Source organism: Danio rerio, chromosome 4 (genome assembly GCF_049306965.1).
Source record: "Danio rerio strain Tuebingen ecotype United States chromosome 4, GRCz12tu, whole genome shotgun sequence".
NCBI classification, from domain to species: domain Eukaryota; kingdom Metazoa; phylum Chordata; class Actinopteri; order Cypriniformes; family Danionidae; genus Danio; species Danio rerio.
In genome coordinates, this window is record NC_133179.1 from 42,885,007 (window position 1) to 42,904,809 (window position 19,803).

Below are 19,803 nucleotides of genomic sequence, written 5' to 3' on the forward strand. Positions count from 1 at the left end.
CTAAAGTCATCCAAAAAGGGGGACTGACTTCTGCTAATGCTGATAAAGCTAGAGTAGAGCAATTGATTCGAGGAGCTGTTGAATCTGACATGATGCTATTGCAGTTGCGATTAAGGGAGCGGAAAGAAAATCCACCAACTTTCCTGAGTCTGTTAAATGAGGTTCGTGAGGCTGAGGAGATAGAAGCCACTCGACGCAGGATAACTGCTACTGCAAAGCCCATACACTTGCAGGAGGAAAGCATTTGTCCCACTGTTGTACATGAACTTAAAGCAGAAATTCAAGAATTGAGGGCTCAGATAAAAACTGATCGTTCAAATATTGCTTCATCCATGATGATCGAGAACAGAGTGAAATCACGCCAATTAAGCCCCACAGACTCAAAGGAAGTAGTCAAAGAGACTGAGGTTCAGGTGTTGAAAAAACAAGTACAGCAGTTACAACAACAGTTAGCTATAATGAGTGTTGGTCAAAGTAATTCAACAAGCCATGCCCAGTTACCACAAACCCCTGTTTCAAGTTCATCGCGACACCAGCTTTCAAAACCCAAAGCTGACTACTTTTGTTACCGATGTGGTGAAGAGGGACACATCGCAACTAAATGTAAACCCCTGAAAATGCCACTCTTGTTATCAACAAGCTAGTACGTTCCTTAAAAAGGGCTAAAGGAACAAAGAGTGATCCGAACAGCCATGCTGAAGGTAGAGCTTGTTTTTCAAAAAAGAGCCAGATACACAGCTGTGAGTCAAAGGGTCTTCCCAAGGGTTTAGTTGGACCAGCGTCTACCATTGCAGTGAAAGTAGGAGGACATCCATGCTATGCTCTTTGGGACAGCGGGTCTCAAGTCACTATTGTTTTCAACTCCTGGTATTCTGAACACCTGTCAAATGTGCCCATACTTCCTCTTTCTGGCCTATCCATCTGGGGCCTAAGTTCATCCAATTATCCCTATAAAGGATACATTGTAGTTGATGTCACATTCCCTGTTGCTCTTACTGGTGCAGAAGAAACAGTCACTATCCTTGCTTTAGTCTGTCCAGACCCTAAAGGACCACAGCAGTTTCCATTAATCATCGGAACCAATGCTAGTTTCTTCCAGCGAATGACAAATGGTGAAGGTACTAATATCACACGCAGTGCCCACTCACTCAGAATTCAAACACACCTGGACACCACATCTTTTGCTGTCGACCAACCTGAGGGCCTAGTGAGATGGAAAGGCCCAGGTATGCTTAATGTCCCATCACAAGGTGAGCGATATGCTTCCTGCAAAATTGAGTCTGACAAACCTTTGAGAAGAGACATCTTTCTCATTGAAACCTCTCCTGTTGATTCCCTTCCTGCTGGACTGCTTGTTTCCCCTGTCGTTCTTTCTTCATCAGCTGTTGATGTAAACAATTTCAGGATCTTGATTCAAAATGAGACCAGCAAAGAACTCTCAGTTCCTCCAGGGACTGTAGTTGCTCAAATATTCCCTACAGATACAGTCACTGTTGCTCATGGAGTTACAGAGTCTAACGATCAGATTAATCCTGACGTGTTTAACTTTGGTGATTCAAACCTACCTACAGCTTGGGAGAAAAGATTACGCTTGAAGCTGGCTGAGCGAAAGAATGTGTTTTCGACACAGGAATGGGATGTTGGCTTGGCTAAAGGAGTCACCCATCAAATTAGACTGCATGATCCTTACCCATTCAGAGAGCGTTCAAGGCGCATTCCCCCAGCCGATATCGATGATGTCAGAAGGCATCTGAAAGATCTTCTAGCTGCTGGTATCATTGAGGAGTCCAGAAGCCCATATGCATCGCCTATAGTAATAGTGCGAAAAAAGAGTGGTGCTGTGAGAATGTGCATTGATTACCGGACTCTAAACAGTCGCACTACACCCGATCAATATGTCACCCCTCGCATTGATGACGCATTAGACTGCCTAGCGGGAAGCAAATGGTTTTCAGTTTTGGATTTGCGGAGCGGCTATTACCAAATTGCGATGTCCGAGGAAGACAAAGAAAAAACTGCATTTATTTGCCCACTGGGGTTCTACCAGTTTCAACGTATGCCACAAGGAATCACTGGGGCCCCAGCGACGTTTCAAAGATTAATGGAGAAAGTGGTTGGAGATATGCATCTATTACAAGTGATTGTCTATCTTGATGACCTCATTGTCTTTGGAAGCACACTGGAAGAGCATGAGAAGCGATTGATGAAAGTCCTCGACCGACTGGAGGAATGGGGGCTGAAAGTGTCTATCGACAAGTGCCAGTTCTGTCAGCCAAAAGTCAAGTATGTGGGACACATTGTTTCTGCTGCAGGAATAGCTCCAGACCCCGAGAAAGTTGCTGCGGTGACTCAGTGGAAAGAGCCTACTGACCTGAAATCTTTAAGATCTTTCCTTGGATTTTGTGGATTTTATCGCCGTTTCGTTAAGAATTACTCCTCCATTGTAAGACCTCTGACAGAGTTAACGAAAGGTTACCCACCTGCAAAAGGAAAGAGTAAGGTGGACGGAAAGAAGTACTTCAAGGAGACTGATCAATTTGGTGAGCGTTGGGACAACGCATGTAAACAAGCTTTTCAAGAGATAATTAAGTGTTTAACTCAGGCACCTGTACTTGCCTTTGCTGATCCATCCCTACCATACGTACTCCACATTGATGCAAGTCTGAGCGGCATTGGTGCTGTGCTGAATCAAGAACACTCTGATGGACTTCGACCAGTTGCTTTTGCTAGCAGAAAGTTGAGTGCTTCAGAACAGAGATATCACATACACCAGCTAGAGTTCCTTGCATTAAAGTGGGCTGTTGTAGACAAGTTTCACGATTACCTGTACGGAGTTCCATTTGTTGTGAGAACTGATAACAATCCTCTAACTTACGTACTGACAAGTGCAAAGTTGAATGCAACTGGTCATAGATGGCTAGCAGCCTTGGCAACATATAACTTCAGCCTGCAGTATAAGCCAGGCAAACACAACATTGATGCTGACGTACTGTCGCGTTATCCTGCGGAACCTGCCACTTCCTTCTCTTGGACTGAAATTCCACAGTCTGGAGTAAAAGCTATTTGTCAGTTGTCCAACTTGTCTTGGAGTGATGAAAAGTCCAGACTGATAGACCAGTTAGGTGTTTCACCTGGTAGCATCCCTGCTGTTTACTCTTGTCCTGCGTTGCTTGATGTTTGTCACCTAGAACAGTTGACTCATGCTGACCTAAAATTGTCACAAGAACAGGATCCTGTTATTGGCAAAGTAAAACAAGACGTTGCACGAAACAAGCCACTCACCCCTATAAAAGGTTCTGATCCTACCCTCACTCTCCTGCAACGCCAAGGTCCCAAACTTGTCATTCGAAATAATCTGTTGTACAGAGTCACCAAAAACCAAAGTGGAAAAGAGAAAGTTCAACTAGTGTTGCCAGAGAAATACCATTTAACAGTGCTGCGGTCTCTGCATGATGATTCTGGTCACCTAGGAGTAGAGAAGACCACAGAGTTACTGAGAGATCGTTTTTACTGGCCACGTATGACCAGTGACATTGAGCAATACATCAAAAATTGTGGTCGTTGTATTACACGCAAGACCTTACCTCAAAAGTCTGCCCCATTAAGCCACATTACCAGCAGTGGTCCACTAGACTTGGTTTGTATCGACTTCTTGTCCCTTGAGCCTGATAGTAAGGGTATTGCTAATGTGCTAGTAATAACTGACCACTTCACCCGCTATGCACAAGCATTTCCTACTAAAGACCAGCGAGCTGTGACAGTTGCCAAAGTGTTGGTAGAAAAGTTTTTTGTTCATTACGGATTGCCCTCACGCATTCATTCCGATCAAGGAAGAGACTTTGAAAGCCGGTTGATACAGGAACTTCTGGGAATGTTGGGGATCCGCAAATCACGGACCACACCTTACCACCCACAAGGTGACCCACAGCCAGAACGCTTTAACCGTACCCTTCTGTCAATGCTAGGTACTCTGGAGCCAGCCCAAAAAAGTAAGTGGAGTCAACACATCACTCAGCTTGTACACGCTTATAATTGTACAAAAAACGAGGCTACAGGCTACTCCCCTTATCAGTTGCTTTTTGGAAGAGAGGCTCGTCTGCCCATAGACATATGTTTTGGCATTTCACCTGCTGGTGAGAAAGGAGTGACTCATCTGCAATACGTTGAGAAAATGAAAGCTGAACTGCAACAAGCATATCAGCTGGCTGCTGAGACTTCGTTGAAGGCTCATCAAAGAAACAAGAAGCTCTATGACACAAGAGTGAAACCTCAACTGTTGACTGTTGGAGACAGAGTGCTCATTCGAAATCTTGCTGTAAAAGGAAAGAACAAACTCCAGGACAGATGGAATTCCTTACCATATGTGGTTGTGGAGAAGTTTAAGGACTTACCGGTCTATAAACTGAGGCCTGAGCGTGGAATGGGAGCAATAAGGACAATGCATCGAGACCACTTGTTACCTGTTGGAGAGAATGTGAGATTCAGTAAGGCGAATGACTTCAATCCCTCAACACAGTCACCTGTAACAAGAGCACAATCAGGAAAAAGAGTACAAAAGGAAAAGAAAGTTGAAAATGTTGAGCAAGTAAGAGATGAAAACCATGAGACATCTGAGAGTGAGGATGACAACCTTTGTTATTACTACCCAAAGTTAATTCCTGCTCTGAGAACTCTGCCAACACCTCAAATTGCTGTGGAACCTGAAATTATACCTGCTGAATATGGTCCAGAACTGAATTCAGAGTGTGAAGCGAAAAAAGATACAGTGGAAGAAGAGGCGAGAGAGGTTCTCAATCAGCCTGCTGAAGCTGTGTATGATCAAGGTGTAGGAGACAATGACCACAGAAATGTTCCCAAACCGGGGTCTGAACCTGCTGTGTGTCGTAAGTCTTCAAGAGAAGTGAAACCAGTGATAAAACTGAGTTATGATGATTTGGGCCGACCCACTGATAAACCATTAACTATGGTTCACCGAGGGATGGTAGTACACATTGAAGATTTGTCAAAGACCCGAAAGAGCTGCAACACAGTTTGGTGTCACCCCATGGCTCAGTGTTCCCAGTGTGTCCCTACAGCCCCTGGCCCTATTGTCAGAACAGTAATTCAATTTTAAATGTCTCATGAGGGCATGAGAAGTTTAGAAGGGGGAGGATGTAGCCCTTATTAAAAAGAGCTTACTTAAACCCACTTGCACCTAAAAGCAGAGCATATTATATTTTTATACATAGAAATATACAGAGATTATAATTATATATTTCATATTATGGTAATCTAATAGACAGAGAATATTAACAGACCACTATTCTGTTAAGAAAGTGTATTTTAGTATGCATACTATTATAGGAGTTATATGGTATGTTTCCCTTTAAGTAACTCGTTCGCTACATTTTAGTGTTTGGTTGATTTGCACTTGGGTGAAAATGTGCTTTTTGCTATCAAGTTTGTGTGTTAATACCTGATTGGGTCTATACCAATTAGTCCCCGCCTCTCTTATAGGTGAATAAACTATTATTGGTTTATTGAGAGAGCTGAGGAGAAGATCGAGAGAACGAGACCGCAGAGGCTTGTCTCTGAGAGAAACTTGAGTATTATAACTGCAAATCGTGAGTTATATACAGTCTACATTGATTTAAAGTGTGCTAAAGTTGTTTAAGAACCATAGTGTATGCGTTAAGTGTAATAATTGCGAGTATATTGAGACCGTTTGTGAGCTGAAGACATTGAAGCTCGTGTGAGACCATATCCTCGTGTTTTAGCAGTCAATGCTACACTAGACTGACGCAGTGTTTTAGCGAGTGAACTGTTAAGAGAGTGAAGCTCGTTCAGGAGGACAGATTCATTGCATCGGCAGGAGTGTTCATGCTGTGTGCTGACGCTGCATCGGACTGACGGTTCGCGGTGGGGGACATCGATCGCGGGACAGACAACATCGCGCGGAACGGACGACGATCGTGACGGCTGCAGGAACGCCAGGTACATTTACAGTGTTTTCTTTTTGCTCTTGTAAGAGTGAAGAGGCCATTTTGCAGTTTCAAAGGCCACTACGCACCCGAGCAACATAACAGGCCTGCATCGAGGGTGGGTGAGACTGTATGTGTGTGTGTGTGAGAGTGGGCCCACTTTCAATATTTCAGTGTTGCAAAAGTGTTCATTTGCTGTTAACGTTTACAAAAAATAGTGAAAAAGGTGTTATTTTTACATTTATATTTGGAGAATATTTGCTTTGAGATTCTATAATCTGAGATACGAATGCACTAAATAATTGTGAGTAATCTAAATCATTCAAGAGTGAATATACAGTTTTAGTAAGGGAGCGTCTAAAAAGTGCATCAAGTCACAAAAGTGTAAAATGCTTATTGCTTAAGTGATTGGGGTCCAGTTGTTGGATACTCATACTGTGTGTTTATTGAAGGTTAATAACTGTTTCTCTTTGCAATTAGTGTTTTATCTATTGTGTATTGATATAAGGTTGTATTAATAATTCATATCTTATTATAAATAGCATTATAATTATATTTATACCTATAATATCACCTATATAAATAACAAATACATCTATACTCATCTTTATTTTATTTTGTTTATAAATAAATTTCTATTTGTTTATAACTTAATTTGTTTTGCTTACTTATTCATTGAAGTTCTCTAAAAGTGGTATCTGATTAGGGGGAGTGAAATAATAGTCGAGAGGCTAAACTGTAGGAATCCGGTGCTCCACCCTATAGAGCTTAGGTCAGGACAAAGCCTAAGAGGGCAGGGGGCGCTACACAAATTGGGGGCTCATCCGGGATACACTCTCACCTTTTCCTGATACACTAAGAAGAGTAAATTAAACACCTTAATACACGTTAAGAACACTGAAGAGGAAAAACTGACACCATCCTGTAACTAACTGATTATTATTGAGAAATGTCTTTCAGAAGTGACCCACAACTGCAGAGTGAACTTCTTGAGTGGTGCAGAGAAGCAGTAATCGACCCAGCTCATGCGTTGTTGCTGACAGGAGTACCACAAAACACTGAGACTGCTTGCATTGAAAAAGTGGCAGAGAGTGTGAAGCTTTTTGGACGAGTACGGGTTCGAGACTCAAAAGGTGGAGCCACTCCGACAACTCTGTTAGTGCTGTGTGAATGCAGAGAAGTTGTAGATCCCACTAATTGCCCTGAGGAATTGCATCCTACAGATGGTGAGGAAGCCTGGATGATTATCTTAGCCACGGAAAGAGAATCAGCTCATGTTGCTCCAGCAGAGTTTGCTGACAAGCTCTCCAAGTTTCTGAAGGATGAAGGCAAGTCTATGACTGATGTACATGCTCTATTTTCTCCACAGAGTGCAAATCCCAGTTCACCTGAGTCAATAATTCGTGCAGTGGGTGAAATTCTTGAAAAAACAGCAAGACCATCGAGTGATGGAAGTGCCTACCGTCGTTTACGTACCTTCTCTGGTATTGTTCCAACCCCTGTAGGAGAAGAAACTATGGATCACTGGATTGAACAAGCTAAGTTGATGATATCTGAATGTGAGTGCTCTGAAAAGGAGAAACGGAGAAGAATTGTGGAAAGTTTAAAGGGACCAGCCCTGGAAATCATTAAAGCTGTCCGTATGTCATGTCCTGATGCTGAAGCGTTGAAATATGTGGAAGCTCTGGAAAGTACTTTTGGATCTTCTGAGTCTGGAGAAGACTTATACTTTGCTTTTCGGCTTCTTAGACAGTGTCCTGGTGAGTCACTTTCTGCTTTTCTGAGAAGAATGGAGAAATCACTGACTAAAGTCATCCAAAAAGGGGGACTGACTTCTGCTAATGCTGATAAAGCTAGAGTAGAGCAATTGATTCGAGGAGCTGTTGAATCTGACATGATGCTATTGCAGTTGCGATTAAGGGAGCGGAAAGAAAATCCACCAACTTTCCTGAGTCTGTTAAATGAGGTTCGTGAGGCTGAGGAGATAGAAGCCACTCGACGCAGGATAACTGCTACTGCAAAGCCCATACACTTGCAGGAGGAAAGCATTTGTCCCACTGTTGTACATGAACTTAAAGCAGAAATTCAAGAATTGAGGGCTCAGATAAAAACTGATCGTTCAAATATTGCTTCATCCATGATGATCGAGAACAGAGTGAAATCACGCCAATTAAGCCCCACAGACTCAAAGGAAGTAGTCAAAGAGACTGAGGTTCAGGTGTTGAAAAAACAAGTACAGCAGTTACAACAACAGTTAGCTATAATGAGTGTTGGTCAAAGTAATTCAACAAGCCATGCCCAGTTACCACAAACCCCTGTTTCAAGTTCATCGCGACACCAGCTTTCAAAACCCAAAGCTGACTACTTTTGTTACCGATGTGGTGAAGAGGGACACATCGCAACTAAATGTAAAGCCCCTGAAAATGCCACTCTTGTTATCAACAAGCTAGTACGTTCCTTAAAAAGGGCTAAAGGAACAAAGAGTGATCCGAACAGCCATGCTGAAGGTAGAGCTTGTTTTTCAAAAAAGAGCCAGATACACAGCTGTGAGTCAAAGGGTCTTCCCAAGGGTTTAGTTGGACCAGCGTCTACCATTGCAGTGAAAGTAGGAGGACATCCATGCTATGCTCTTTGGGACAGCGGGTCTCAAGTCACTATTGTTTTCAACTCCTGGTATTCTGAACACCTGTCAAATGTGCCCATACTTCCTCTTTCTGGCCTATCCATCTGGGGCCTAAGTTCATCCAATTATCCCTATAAAGGATACATTGTAGTTGATGTCACATTCCCTGTTGCTCTTACTGGTGCAGAAGAAACAGTCACTATCCTTGCTTTAGTCTGTCCAGACCCTAAAGGACCACAGCAGTTTCCATTAATCATCGGAACCAATGCTAGTTTCTTCCAGCGAATGACAAATGGTGAAGGTACTAATATCACACGCAGTGCCCACTCACTCAGAATTCAAACACACCTGGACACCACATCTTTTGCTGTCGACCAACCTGAGGGCCTAGTGAGATGGAAAGGCCCAGGTATGCTTAATGTCCCATCACAAGGTGAGCGATATGCTTCCTGCAAAATTGAGTCTGACAAACCTTTGAGAAGAGACATCTTTCTCATTGAAACCTCTCCTGTTGATTCCCTTCCTGCTGGACTGCTTGTTTCCCCTGTCGTTCTTTCTTCATCAGCTGTTGATGTAAACAATTTCAGGATCTTGATTCAAAATGAGACCAGCAAAGAACTCTCAGTTCCTCCAGGGACTGTAGTTGCTCAAATATTCCCTACAGATACAGTCACTGTTGCTCATGGAGTTACAGAGTCTAACGATCAGATTAATCCTGACGTGTTTAACTTTGGTGATTCAAACCTACCTACAGCTTGGGAGAAAAGATTACGCTTGAAGCTGGCTGAGCGAAAGAATGTGTTTTCGACACAGGAATGGGATGTTGGCTTGGCTAAAGGAGTCACCCATCAAATTAGACTGCATGATCCTTACCCATTCAGAGAGCGTTCAAGGCGCATTCCCCCAGCCGATATCGATGATGTCAGAAGGCATCTGAAAGATCTTCTAGCTGCTGGTATCATTGAGGAGTCCAGAAGCCCATATGCATCGCCTATAGTAATAGTGCGAAAAAAGAGTGGTGCTGTGAGAATGTGCATTGATTACCGGACTCTAAACAGTCGCACTACACCCGATCAATATGTCACCCCTCGCATTGATGACGCATTAGACTGCCTAGCGGGAAGCAAATGGTTTTCAGTTTTGGATTTGCGGAGCGGCTATTACCAAATTGCGATGTCCGAGGAAGACAAAGAAAAAACTGCATTTATTTGCCCACTGGGGTTCTACCAGTTTCAACGTATGCCACAAGGAATCACTGGGGCCCCAGCGACGTTTCAAAGATTAATGGAGAAAGTGGTTGGAGATATGCATCTATTACAAGTGATTGTCTATCTTGATGACCTCATTGTCTTTGGAAGCACACTGGAAGAGCATGAGAAGCGATTGATGAAAGTCCTCGACCGACTGGAGGAATGGGGGCTGAAAGTGTCTATCGACAAGTGCCAGTTCTGTCAGCCAAAAGTCAAGTATGTGGGACACATTGTTTCTGCTGCAGGAATAGCTCCAGACCCCGAGAAAGTTGCTGCGGTGACTCAGTGGAAAGAGCCTACTGACCTGAAATCTTTAAGATCTTTCCTTGGATTTTGTGGATTTTATCGCCGTTTCGTTAAGAATTACTCCTCCATTGTAAGACCTCTGACAGAGTTAACGAAAGGTTACCCACCTGCAAAAGGAAAGAGTAAGGTGGACGGAAAGAAGTACTTCAAGGAGACTGATCAATTTGGTGAGCGTTGGGACAACGCATGTAAACAAGCTTTTCAAGAGATAATTAAGTGTTTAACTCAGGCACCTGTACTTGCCTTTGCTGATCCATCCCTACCATACGTACTCCACATTGATGCAAGTCTGAGCGGCATTGGTGCTGTGCTGAATCAAGAACACTCTGATGGACTTCGACCAGTTGCTTTTGCTAGCAGAAAGTTGAGTGCTTCAGAACAGAGATATCACATACACCAGCTAGAGTTCCTTGCATTAAAGTGGGCTGTTGTAGACAAGTTTCACGATTACCTGTACGGAGTTCCATTTGTTGTGAGAACTGATAACAATCCTCTAACTTACGTACTGACAAGTGCAAAGTTGAATGCAACTGGTCATAGATGGCTAGCAGCCTTGGCAACATATAACTTCAGCCTGCAGTATAAGCCAGGCAAACACAACATTGATGCTGACGTACTGTCGCGTTATCCTGCGGAACCTGCCACTTCCTTCTCTTGGACTGAAATTCCACAGTCTGGAGTAAAAGCTATTTGTCAGTTGTCCAACTTGTCTTGGAGTGATGAAAAGTCCAGACTGATAGACCAGTTAGGTGTTTCACCTGGTAGCATCCCTGCTGTTTACTCTTGTCCTGCGTTGCTTGATGTTTGTCACCTAGAACAGTTGACTCATGCTGACCTAAAATTGTCACAAGAACAGGATCCTGTTATTGGCAAAGTAAAACAAGACGTTGCACGAAACAAGCCACTCACCCCTATAAAAGGTTCTGATCCTACCCTCACTCTCCTGCAACGCCAAGGTCCCAAACTTGTCATTCGAAATAATCTGTTGTACAGAGTCACCAAAAACCAAAGTGGAAAAGAGAAAGTTCAACTAGTGTTGCCAGAGAAATACCATTTAACAGTGCTGCGGTCTCTGCATGATGATTCTGGTCACCTAGGAGTAGAGAAGACCACAGAGTTACTGAGAGATCGTTTTTACTGGCCACGTATGACCAGTGACATTGAGCAATACATCAAAAATTGTGGTCGTTGTATTACACGCAAGACCTTACCTCAAAAGTCTGCCCCATTAAGCCACATTACCAGCAGTGGTCCACTAGACTTGGTTTGTATCGACTTCTTGTCCCTTGAGCCTGATAGTAAGGGTATTGCTAATGTGCTAGTAATAACTGACCACTTCACCCGCTATGCACAAGCATTTCCTACTAAAGACCAGCGAGCTGTGACAGTTGCCAAAGTGTTGGTAGAAAAGTTTTTTGTTCATTACGGATTGCCCTCACGCATTCATTCCGATCAAGGAAGAGACTTTGAAAGCCGGTTGATACAGGAACTTCTGGGAATGTTGGGGATCCGCAAATCACGGACCACACCTTACCACCCACAAGGTGACCCACAGCCAGAACGCTTTAACCGTACCCTTCTGTCAATGCTAGGTACTCTGGAGCCAGCCCAAAAAAGTAAGTGGAGTCAACACATCACTCAGCTTGTACACGCTTATAATTGTACAAAAAACGAGGCTACAGGCTACTCCCCTTATCAGTTGCTTTTTGGAAGAGAGGCTCGTCTGCCCATAGACATATGTTTTGGCATTTCACCTGCTGGTGAGAAAGGAGTGACTCATCTGCAATACGTTGAGAAAATGAAAGCTGAACTGCAACAAGCATATCAGCTGGCTGCTGAGACTTCGTTGAAGGCTCATCAAAGAAACAAGAAGCTCTATGACACAAGAGTGAAACCTCAACTGTTGACTGTTGGAGACAGAGTGCTCATTCGAAATCTTGCTGTAAAAGGAAAGAACAAACTCCAGGACAGATGGAATTCCTTACCATATGTGGTTGTGGAGAAGTTTAAGGACTTACCGGTCTATAAACTGAGGCCTGAGCGTGGAATGGGAGCAATAAGGACAATGCATCGAGACCACTTGTTACCTGTTGGAGAGAATGTGAGATTCAGTAAGGCGAATGACTTCAATCCCTCAACACAGTCACCTGTAACAAGAGCACAATCAGGAAAAAGAGTACAAAAGGAAAAGAAAGTTGAAAATGTTGAGCAAGTAAGAGATGAAAACCATGAGACATCTGAGAGTGAGGATGACAACCTTTGTTATTACTACCCAAAGTTAATTCCTGCTCTGAGAACTCTGCCAACACCTCAAATTGCTGTGGAACCTGAAATTATACCTGCTGAATATGGTCCAGAACTGAATTCAGAGTGTGAAGCGAAAAAAGATACAGTGGAAGAAGAGGCGAGAGAGGTTCTCAATCAGCCTGCTGAAGCTGTGTATGATCAAGGTGTAGGAGACAATGACCACAGAAATGTTCCCAAACCGGGGTCTGAACCTGCTGTGTGTCGTAAGTCTTCAAGAGAAGTGAAACCAGTGATAAAACTGAGTTATGATGATTTGGGCCGACCCACTGATAAACCATTAACTATGGTTCACCGAGGGATGGTAGTACACATTGAAGATTTGTCAAAGACCCGAAAGAGCTGCAACACAGTTTGGTGTCACCCCATGGCTCAGTGTTCCCAGTGTGTCCCTACAGCCCCTGGCCCTATTGTCAGAACAGTAATTCAATTTTAAATGTCTCATGAGGGCATGAGAAGTTTAGAAGGGGGAGGATGTAGCCCTTATTAAAAAGAGCTTACTTAAACCCACTTGCACCTAAAAGCAGAGCATATTATATTTTTATACATAGAAATATACAGAGATTATAATTATATATTTCATATTATGGTAATCTAATAGACAGAGAATATTAACAGACCACTATTCTGTTAAGAAAGTGTATTTTAGTATGCATACTATTATAGGAGTTATATGGTATGTTTCCCTTTAAGTAACTCGTTCGCTACATTTTAGTGTTTGGTTGATTTGCACTTGGGTGAAAATGTGCTTTTTGCTATCAAGTTTGTGTGTTAATACCTGATTGGGTCTATACCAATTAGTCCCCGCCTCTCTTATAGGTGAATAAACTATTATTGGTTTATTGAGAGAGCTGAGGAGAAGATCGAGAGAACGAGACCGCAGAGGCTTGTCTCTGAGAGAAACTTGAGTATTATAACTGCAAATCGTGAGTTATATACAGTCTACATTGATTTAAAGTGTGCTAAAGTTGTTTAAGAACCATAGTGTATGCGTTAAGTGTAATAATTGCGAGTATATTGAGACCGTTTGTGAGCTGAAGACATTGAAGCTCGTGTGAGACCATATCCTCGTGTTTTAGCAGTCAATGCTACACTAGACTGACGCAGTGTTTTAGCGAGTGAACTGTTAAGAGAGTGAAGCTCGTTCAGGAGGACAGATTCATTGCATCGGCAGGAGTGTTCATGCTGTGTGCTGACGCTGCATCGGACTGACGGTTCGCGGTGGGGGACATCGATCGCGGGACAGACAACATCGCGCGGAACGGACGACGATCGTGACGGCTGCAGGAACGCCAGGTACATTTACAGTGTTTTCTTTTTGCTCTTGTAAGAGTGAAGAGGCCATTTTGCAGTTTCAAAGGCCACTACGCACCCGAGCAACATAACAGGCCTGCATCGAGGGTGGGTGAGACTGTATGTGTGTGTGTGTGAGAGTGGGCCCACTTTCAATATTTCAGTGTTGCAAAAGTGTTCATTTGCTGTTAACGTTTACAAAAAATAGTGAAAAAGGTGTTATTTTTACATTTATATTTGGAGAATATTTGCTTTGAGATTCTATAATCTGAGATACGAATGCACTAAATAATTGTGAGTAATCTAAATCATTCAAGAGTGAATATACAGTTTTAGTAAGGGAGCGTCTAAAAAGTGCATCAAGTCACAAAAGTGTAAAATGCTTATTGCTTAAGTGATTGGGGTCCAGTTGTTGGATACTCATACTGTGTGTTTATTGAAGGTTAATAACTGTTTCTCTTTGCAATTAGTGTTTTATCTATTGTGTATTGATATAAGGTTGTATTAATAATTCATATCTTATTATAAATAGCATTATAATTATATTTATACCTATAATATCACCTATATAAATAACAAATACATCTATACTCATCTTTATTTTATTTTGTTTATAAATAAATTTCTATTTGTTTATAACTTAATTTGTTTTGCTTACTTATTCATTGAAGTTCTCTAAAAGTGGTATCTGATTAGGGGGAGTGAAATAATAGTCGAGAGGCTAAACTGTAGGAATCCGGTGCTCCACCCTATAGAGCTTAGGTCAGGACAAAGCCTAAGAGGGCAGGGGGCGCTACATTAAAACTAGAGAAATAATTTGGGATGAACTTATAAATAAAATGGAAAAAAGATTATGTTTTTGGAAACAGAGAGTATTGTTTTTAAAAGGAAAAGTACTGGTACTAAATTCTCTTTTTCTATCTAAGATGTGGTATGTTTTAAGTGTTGTTAGTCTACCTACGTGGGTGTATAAGAAAATAAAAACTATGATTTTAAAGTTTTTATGGGATGATAAACCATCTAAAATTGCATATAACACTATCATTGGAAAGGTGGATGAGGGAGGACTAGGACTTATAGATCCATGGATAAGAATGAAAAGCCTGAGAATTAAAACATTAAAAAAGTTTTTAAATGAAGACAATATTCCATGGAAAAGCATCATGAGTTATTTTATTAATAAATGTGGACAAATAGGAGATGATTTCTTATGGATGGCATTTAAAGACCGCATGATAGAAAATATTCCTGAGTTTTATAAAGAGTTGTTGAGAACATGGAAATGCTTTTATAATAATATACAAACTGAGATTGAAGGGAGAAAACTTTATTTACAGCAACCCCTATTTTTAAATCAGAACAATAAAAGCAAAAAGCAAATGTTTTATAAGAACTGGTATGCAGTGGGTTTTAGACAAGTAAAAGACATTTTATATGAAATAAAACCTGGGTTTTTACTGACTCAAGCAATAATAGATACACTGGAGGAAATAGAAGATGTAGATGATAAAGAAAAAATTGAAGATCAATACAAGAAGTTAAAATTAGCATTACCAGATCACTGGATCAAAACTATTGAAGAGAATGAAAAAGAAACAGAAAATAGAAAAATAAAAGTTTTTTTAAAAATGGATGAAGATAAAATTAGTATCAATGATTGTCCTATCAAGATGTTTTATACATGTTTGTGTAATACTGTGTTTAAAAAACCTAAATCAAGAGAATTTTGGGAAAAGTTATTTGAAAACTTTGATACTTCAAGTATATGGAAAAATGTAAGATCAATTTTAAAAAGTCCAGCATTGGAAAACTTTGATTTTATGTTAAGACACAACTGCATAATGACAGAGATCATCTTTAAAAAGATTGGGGTATCACAAGATGATTTGTGTAAAGTGTGTTTGGAAAAAAAGGAAGGCGTGTTACACCTATTTTTAAATTGTAAAAAGTTGAGTGATTTTATGAAGATGTTGAAAACAATGGTGTGTAATTTTCTGTATGATGAAAACATTATTTTAGAAGAATGGGATACACTGTTTTTATTTGGTTTTAATGGGAAAACAAAAAATAAGTTTGCTCTTAATTATATGTTGACTCTTGCAAGATTTACAATATGGAAAAGAATAAATATTATGAAACAAAAGAAAAAAGAAATTCCATTGGTTTTGTTGTACAAACAGATTGTGACTGAGGAAATAATGGTTATATATGACTATTGCAAAATGTATGAAAAGATGGACATTTTTGAAAAATGTATTACAAAAAATAAGCCATATATTGTACAAACTTGGACTGGTTTTGAAGTTTTCTTACCTGGAGATTTTTAAATATTTTATCTTTTAATTATTTGTATGTATAAATGTCATAATTGTTGATGATGTATTTTTTAATAAAGAAAAAAAAAAAAAAAAAAAGGCGCTGCGTTCAGGTCGCAGTCTCCTCTGGAGGCGTGGGTTCGAATCCCACTTCTGACAAACCTAATCTTTGGCTACGCGTTCAGGCTCAAGTCTTTAACTCTCTGGCACCATGTCCGAGTGATACAGTAACACTGACAAAGCACCGCATCAATCTCGTTGTGCCAAAGTTTATGCAGCGTAGCAGTGTCCCTGGCAGCCTTAATGGGCTCTTTAGACTGTAGGTTTTAAGGCGTTTGCAATCAAGGTATTGTCCACAAAAACTCGGAAAAGCATGTGAACAAAACAATGGACGAGGACTTTAATGCAAGTGAACCAAAAGGGGATCAAAAGTACTGTCTTGGAATGCCATGTAGTGGAATGTCCTGGGATGCCGTTGATTTTTAAGGCAATGGGATTCGCAGGACTTTTCGTCAAATCCTCGCACAACGTTAATTCATGACATTTGACAGATCCACGCCGAACGTCAAGCGACACCGTGATAGGAATGGGAGCATCTTACCATCATTGCTTCAGACTCAGGAAATGTTCTTGGAACTTCACACCACCTGGCCTCCAGAGGAGCTGTAGCTTTTTTTGCCCCGGGGAAGCATTATCCACACGGAAAGGAATAAAAAATGCTGGCCAGTCATCTAAGCGCTTCCAAGTGCCAAAAGGTAGCACCTTGCCCCGTGTGAGGCTCGAACTCACGACCTTCAGATTATGAGACTGATGCACTGCCTACTGCGCCAACGAGGCAGACTGTTAGACCTGGGCAAACTGGGAAACACCAGCTTCCATGTCACGGTGCTGCGGAGTGGCTCCCAGGAGACAGCTTAAGTCAGGCAAGCATGTCAGGATGGCCGAGCGGTCTAAGGCGCTGTGTTCAGGTCGCAGTCTCCTCTGGAGGTGTGGGTTTGAATCCCACTTCTGACAAACCTAATCTTTGGCTACGCATTCAGGCTCAAGTATTTAACTCTCTGGCACCATGTCCGAGTGATACAGTAATACTGACAAAGCACCGCATCAATCTCGTTGTGCCAAAGTTTATGCAGCGTAGCAGTGTCCCTGGCAACCTTAATAGGCTCTTTAGACTGTAGGTTTTAAGGCGTTTGCAATCAAGGTATTGTCCACAAAAACTCGGAAAAGCATGTGAACAAAACAATGGACGAGGGCTTTAATGCAAGTGAACCAAAAGGGGATCAAAAGTACTGTCTTGGAATGCCATGTAGTGGAATGTCCTGGGATGCCGTTGATTTTTAAGGCAATGGGATTCGCAGGACTTTTCGTCAAATCCTCGCACAACGTTAAATCATGACATTTGACAGATCCACGCCGAACGTCAAGCGACACCGTGATAGGAATGGGAGCATCTTACCATCATTGCTTCAGACTCAGGAAATGTTCTTGGAACTTCACACCACCTGGCCTCCAGAGGAGCTGTAGCTTTTTTTGCCCCGGGGAAGCATTATCCACACGGAAAGGAATAAAAAATGCTGGCCAGTCATCTAAGCGCTTCCAAGTGCCAAAAGGTAGCACCTTGCCCCGTGTGAGGCTCGAACTCACGACCTTCAGATTATGAGACTGACGCGCTGCCTACTGCGCCAACGAGGCAGACTGTTGGACCTGGGCAAACTGGGAAACACCAGCTTCCATGTCACGGTGCTGCGGAGTGGCTCCCAGGAGACAGCTTAAGTCAGGCAAGCATGTCAGGATGGCCGAGCGGTCTAAGGCGCTGCGTTCAGGTCGCAGTCTCCTCTGGAGGCGTGGGTTCGAATCCCACTTCTGACAAATCTAATCTTTGGCTACACGTTCAGGCTCAAGTCTTTAACTCTCTGGCACCATGTCCGAGTGATACAGTAACACTGACAAAGCACCGCATCAATCTCGTTGTGCAAAAATTTATGCAGCGTAGCAGTGTCCATGGCAGCCTTAATGGGCTCTTTAGACTGTATATTTTAAGGCGTTTGCAATCAAGGTATTGTCCACAAAAACTCGGAAAAGCATGTGAACAAAACAATGGACGAGGACTTTAATGCAAGTGAACCAAAAGGGGATCAAAAGTACTGTCTTGGAATGCCATGTAGTGGAATGTCCTGGGATGCCGTTGATTTTTAAGGCAATGGGATTCGCAGGACTTTTCGTCAAATCCTCGCACAACGTTAATTCATGACATTTGACAGATCCACGCCGAACGTCAAGCGACACCGTGATAGGAATGGGAGCATCTTACCATCATTGCTTCAGACTCAGGAAATGTTCTTGGAACTTCCACCCACCTGGCCTCCAGAGGAGCTGTAGCTTTTTTTGCCCCGGGGAAGCATTATCCACACGGAAAGGAATAAAAAATGCTGGCCAGTCATCTAAGTGCTTCCAAGTGCCAAAAGGTAGCACCTTGCCCCGTGTGAGGCTCGAACTCACAACCTTCAGATTATGAGACTGATGCACTGCCTACTGCGCCAACGAGGCAGACTGTTAGACCTGGGCAAACTGGGAAACACCAGCTTCCATGTCACGGTGCTGCGGAGTGGCTCCCAGGAGACAGCTTAGGTCAGGCAAGCATGTCAGGATGGCCGAGCGGTCTAAGGCACTGCGTTCAGGTCGCAGTCTCCTCTGGAGGCGTGGGTTTGAATCCCACTTCTGACAAACCTAATCTTTGGCTACGCATTCAGGCTCAAGTCTTTAACTCTCTGGCACCATGTCCGAGTGATACAGTAATACTGACAAAGCACCGCATCAATCTCGTTGTGCCAAAGTTTATGCAGCGTAGCAGTGTCCCTGGCAACCTTAATAGGCTCTTTAGACTGTAGGTTTTAAGGCGTTTGCAATCAAGGTATTGTCCACAAAAACTCGGAAAAGCATGTGAACAAAACAATGGACGAGGGCTTTAATCCAAGTGAACCAAAAGGGGATCAAAAGTACTGTCTTGGAATGCCATGTAGTGGAATGTCCTGGGATGCCGTTGATTTTTAAGGCAATGGGATTCGCAGGACTTTTCGTCAAATCCTCGCACAACGTTAATTCATGACATTTGACAGATCCACGCCGAACGTCAAGCGACACCGTGATAGGAATGGGAGCATCTTACCATCATTGCTTCAGACTCAGGAAATGTTCTTGGAACTTCACACCACCTGGCCTCCAGAGGAGCTGTAGCTTTTTTTGCCCCGGGGAAGCATGATCCACACGGAAAGGAATAAAAAATGCTGGCCAGTCATCTAAGCGCTTCCAAGTGCCAAAAGGTAGCACCTTGCCCCGTGTGAGGCTCGAACTCACGACCTTCAGATTATGAGACTGACGCGCTGCCTACTGCACCAACGAGGCAGACTATTGGACCTGGGCAAACTTGGAAACACCAGCTTCCATGTCACGGTGCTGCGGAGTGGCTCCCAGGAGACAGCTTAGGTCAGGCAAGCATGTCAGGATGGCCGAGCGGTCTAAGGCGCTGCGTTCAGGTCGCAGTCTCCTCTGGAGGTGTGGGTCAAATCCCACTTCTGACAAACCTAATCTTTGGCTACACGTTCAGGTTCAAGTCTTTAACTCTCTGGCACGATGTCCGAGTGATACAGTAACACTGACAAAGCACCGCATCAATCTCGTTGTGCCAAAGTTTATGCAGCGTAGCAGTGTCCCTGGCAACCTTAATAGGCTCTTTAGACTGTAGGTTTTAAGGC

At 42.6% G+C, this 19,803-nt stretch overlaps 8 non-coding genes across 8 annotated transcripts; 4 read left to right on the forward strand and 4 right to left on the reverse strand.

The window, feature by feature from the left end:
• Window positions 1-16,815: 16,815 nt before the first annotated feature.
• On the reverse strand, window positions 16,816-16,888 carry trnam-cau (transfer RNA methionine (anticodon CAU)). Its single transcript has one exon. It is a non-coding gene; the product is annotated as a tRNA-Met (tRNA).
• A 94-nt stretch (window positions 16,889-16,982) lies between these two features.
• trnal-cag (transfer RNA leucine (anticodon CAG)) lies at window positions 16,983-17,065 on the forward strand. The gene has a single exon. It is a non-coding gene; the product is annotated as a tRNA-Leu (tRNA).
• Window positions 17,066-17,670: 605 nt separating this feature from the next.
• Window positions 17,671-17,743, reverse strand: trnam-cau (transfer RNA methionine (anticodon CAU)). The gene has a single exon. It is a non-coding gene; the product is annotated as a tRNA-Met (tRNA).
• A 94-nt stretch (window positions 17,744-17,837) lies between these two features.
• trnal-cag (transfer RNA leucine (anticodon CAG)) lies at window positions 17,838-17,920 on the forward strand. Its single transcript has one exon. It is a non-coding gene; the product is annotated as a tRNA-Leu (tRNA).
• A 605-nt stretch (window positions 17,921-18,525) lies between these two features.
• trnam-cau (transfer RNA methionine (anticodon CAU)) lies at window positions 18,526-18,598 on the reverse strand. Its single transcript has one exon. It is a non-coding gene; the product is annotated as a tRNA-Met (tRNA).
• A 94-nt stretch (window positions 18,599-18,692) lies between these two features.
• trnal-cag (transfer RNA leucine (anticodon CAG)) lies at window positions 18,693-18,775 on the forward strand. The gene has a single exon. It is a non-coding gene; the product is annotated as a tRNA-Leu (tRNA).
• A 605-nt stretch (window positions 18,776-19,380) lies between these two features.
• trnam-cau (transfer RNA methionine (anticodon CAU)) lies at window positions 19,381-19,453 on the reverse strand. Its single transcript has one exon. It is a non-coding gene; the product is annotated as a tRNA-Met (tRNA).
• A 94-nt stretch (window positions 19,454-19,547) lies between these two features.
• Window positions 19,548-19,629, forward strand: trnal-cag (transfer RNA leucine (anticodon CAG)). The gene has a single exon. It is a non-coding gene; the product is annotated as a tRNA-Leu (tRNA).
• The last annotated feature ends 174 nt before the right edge of the window (window positions 19,630-19,803 follow it).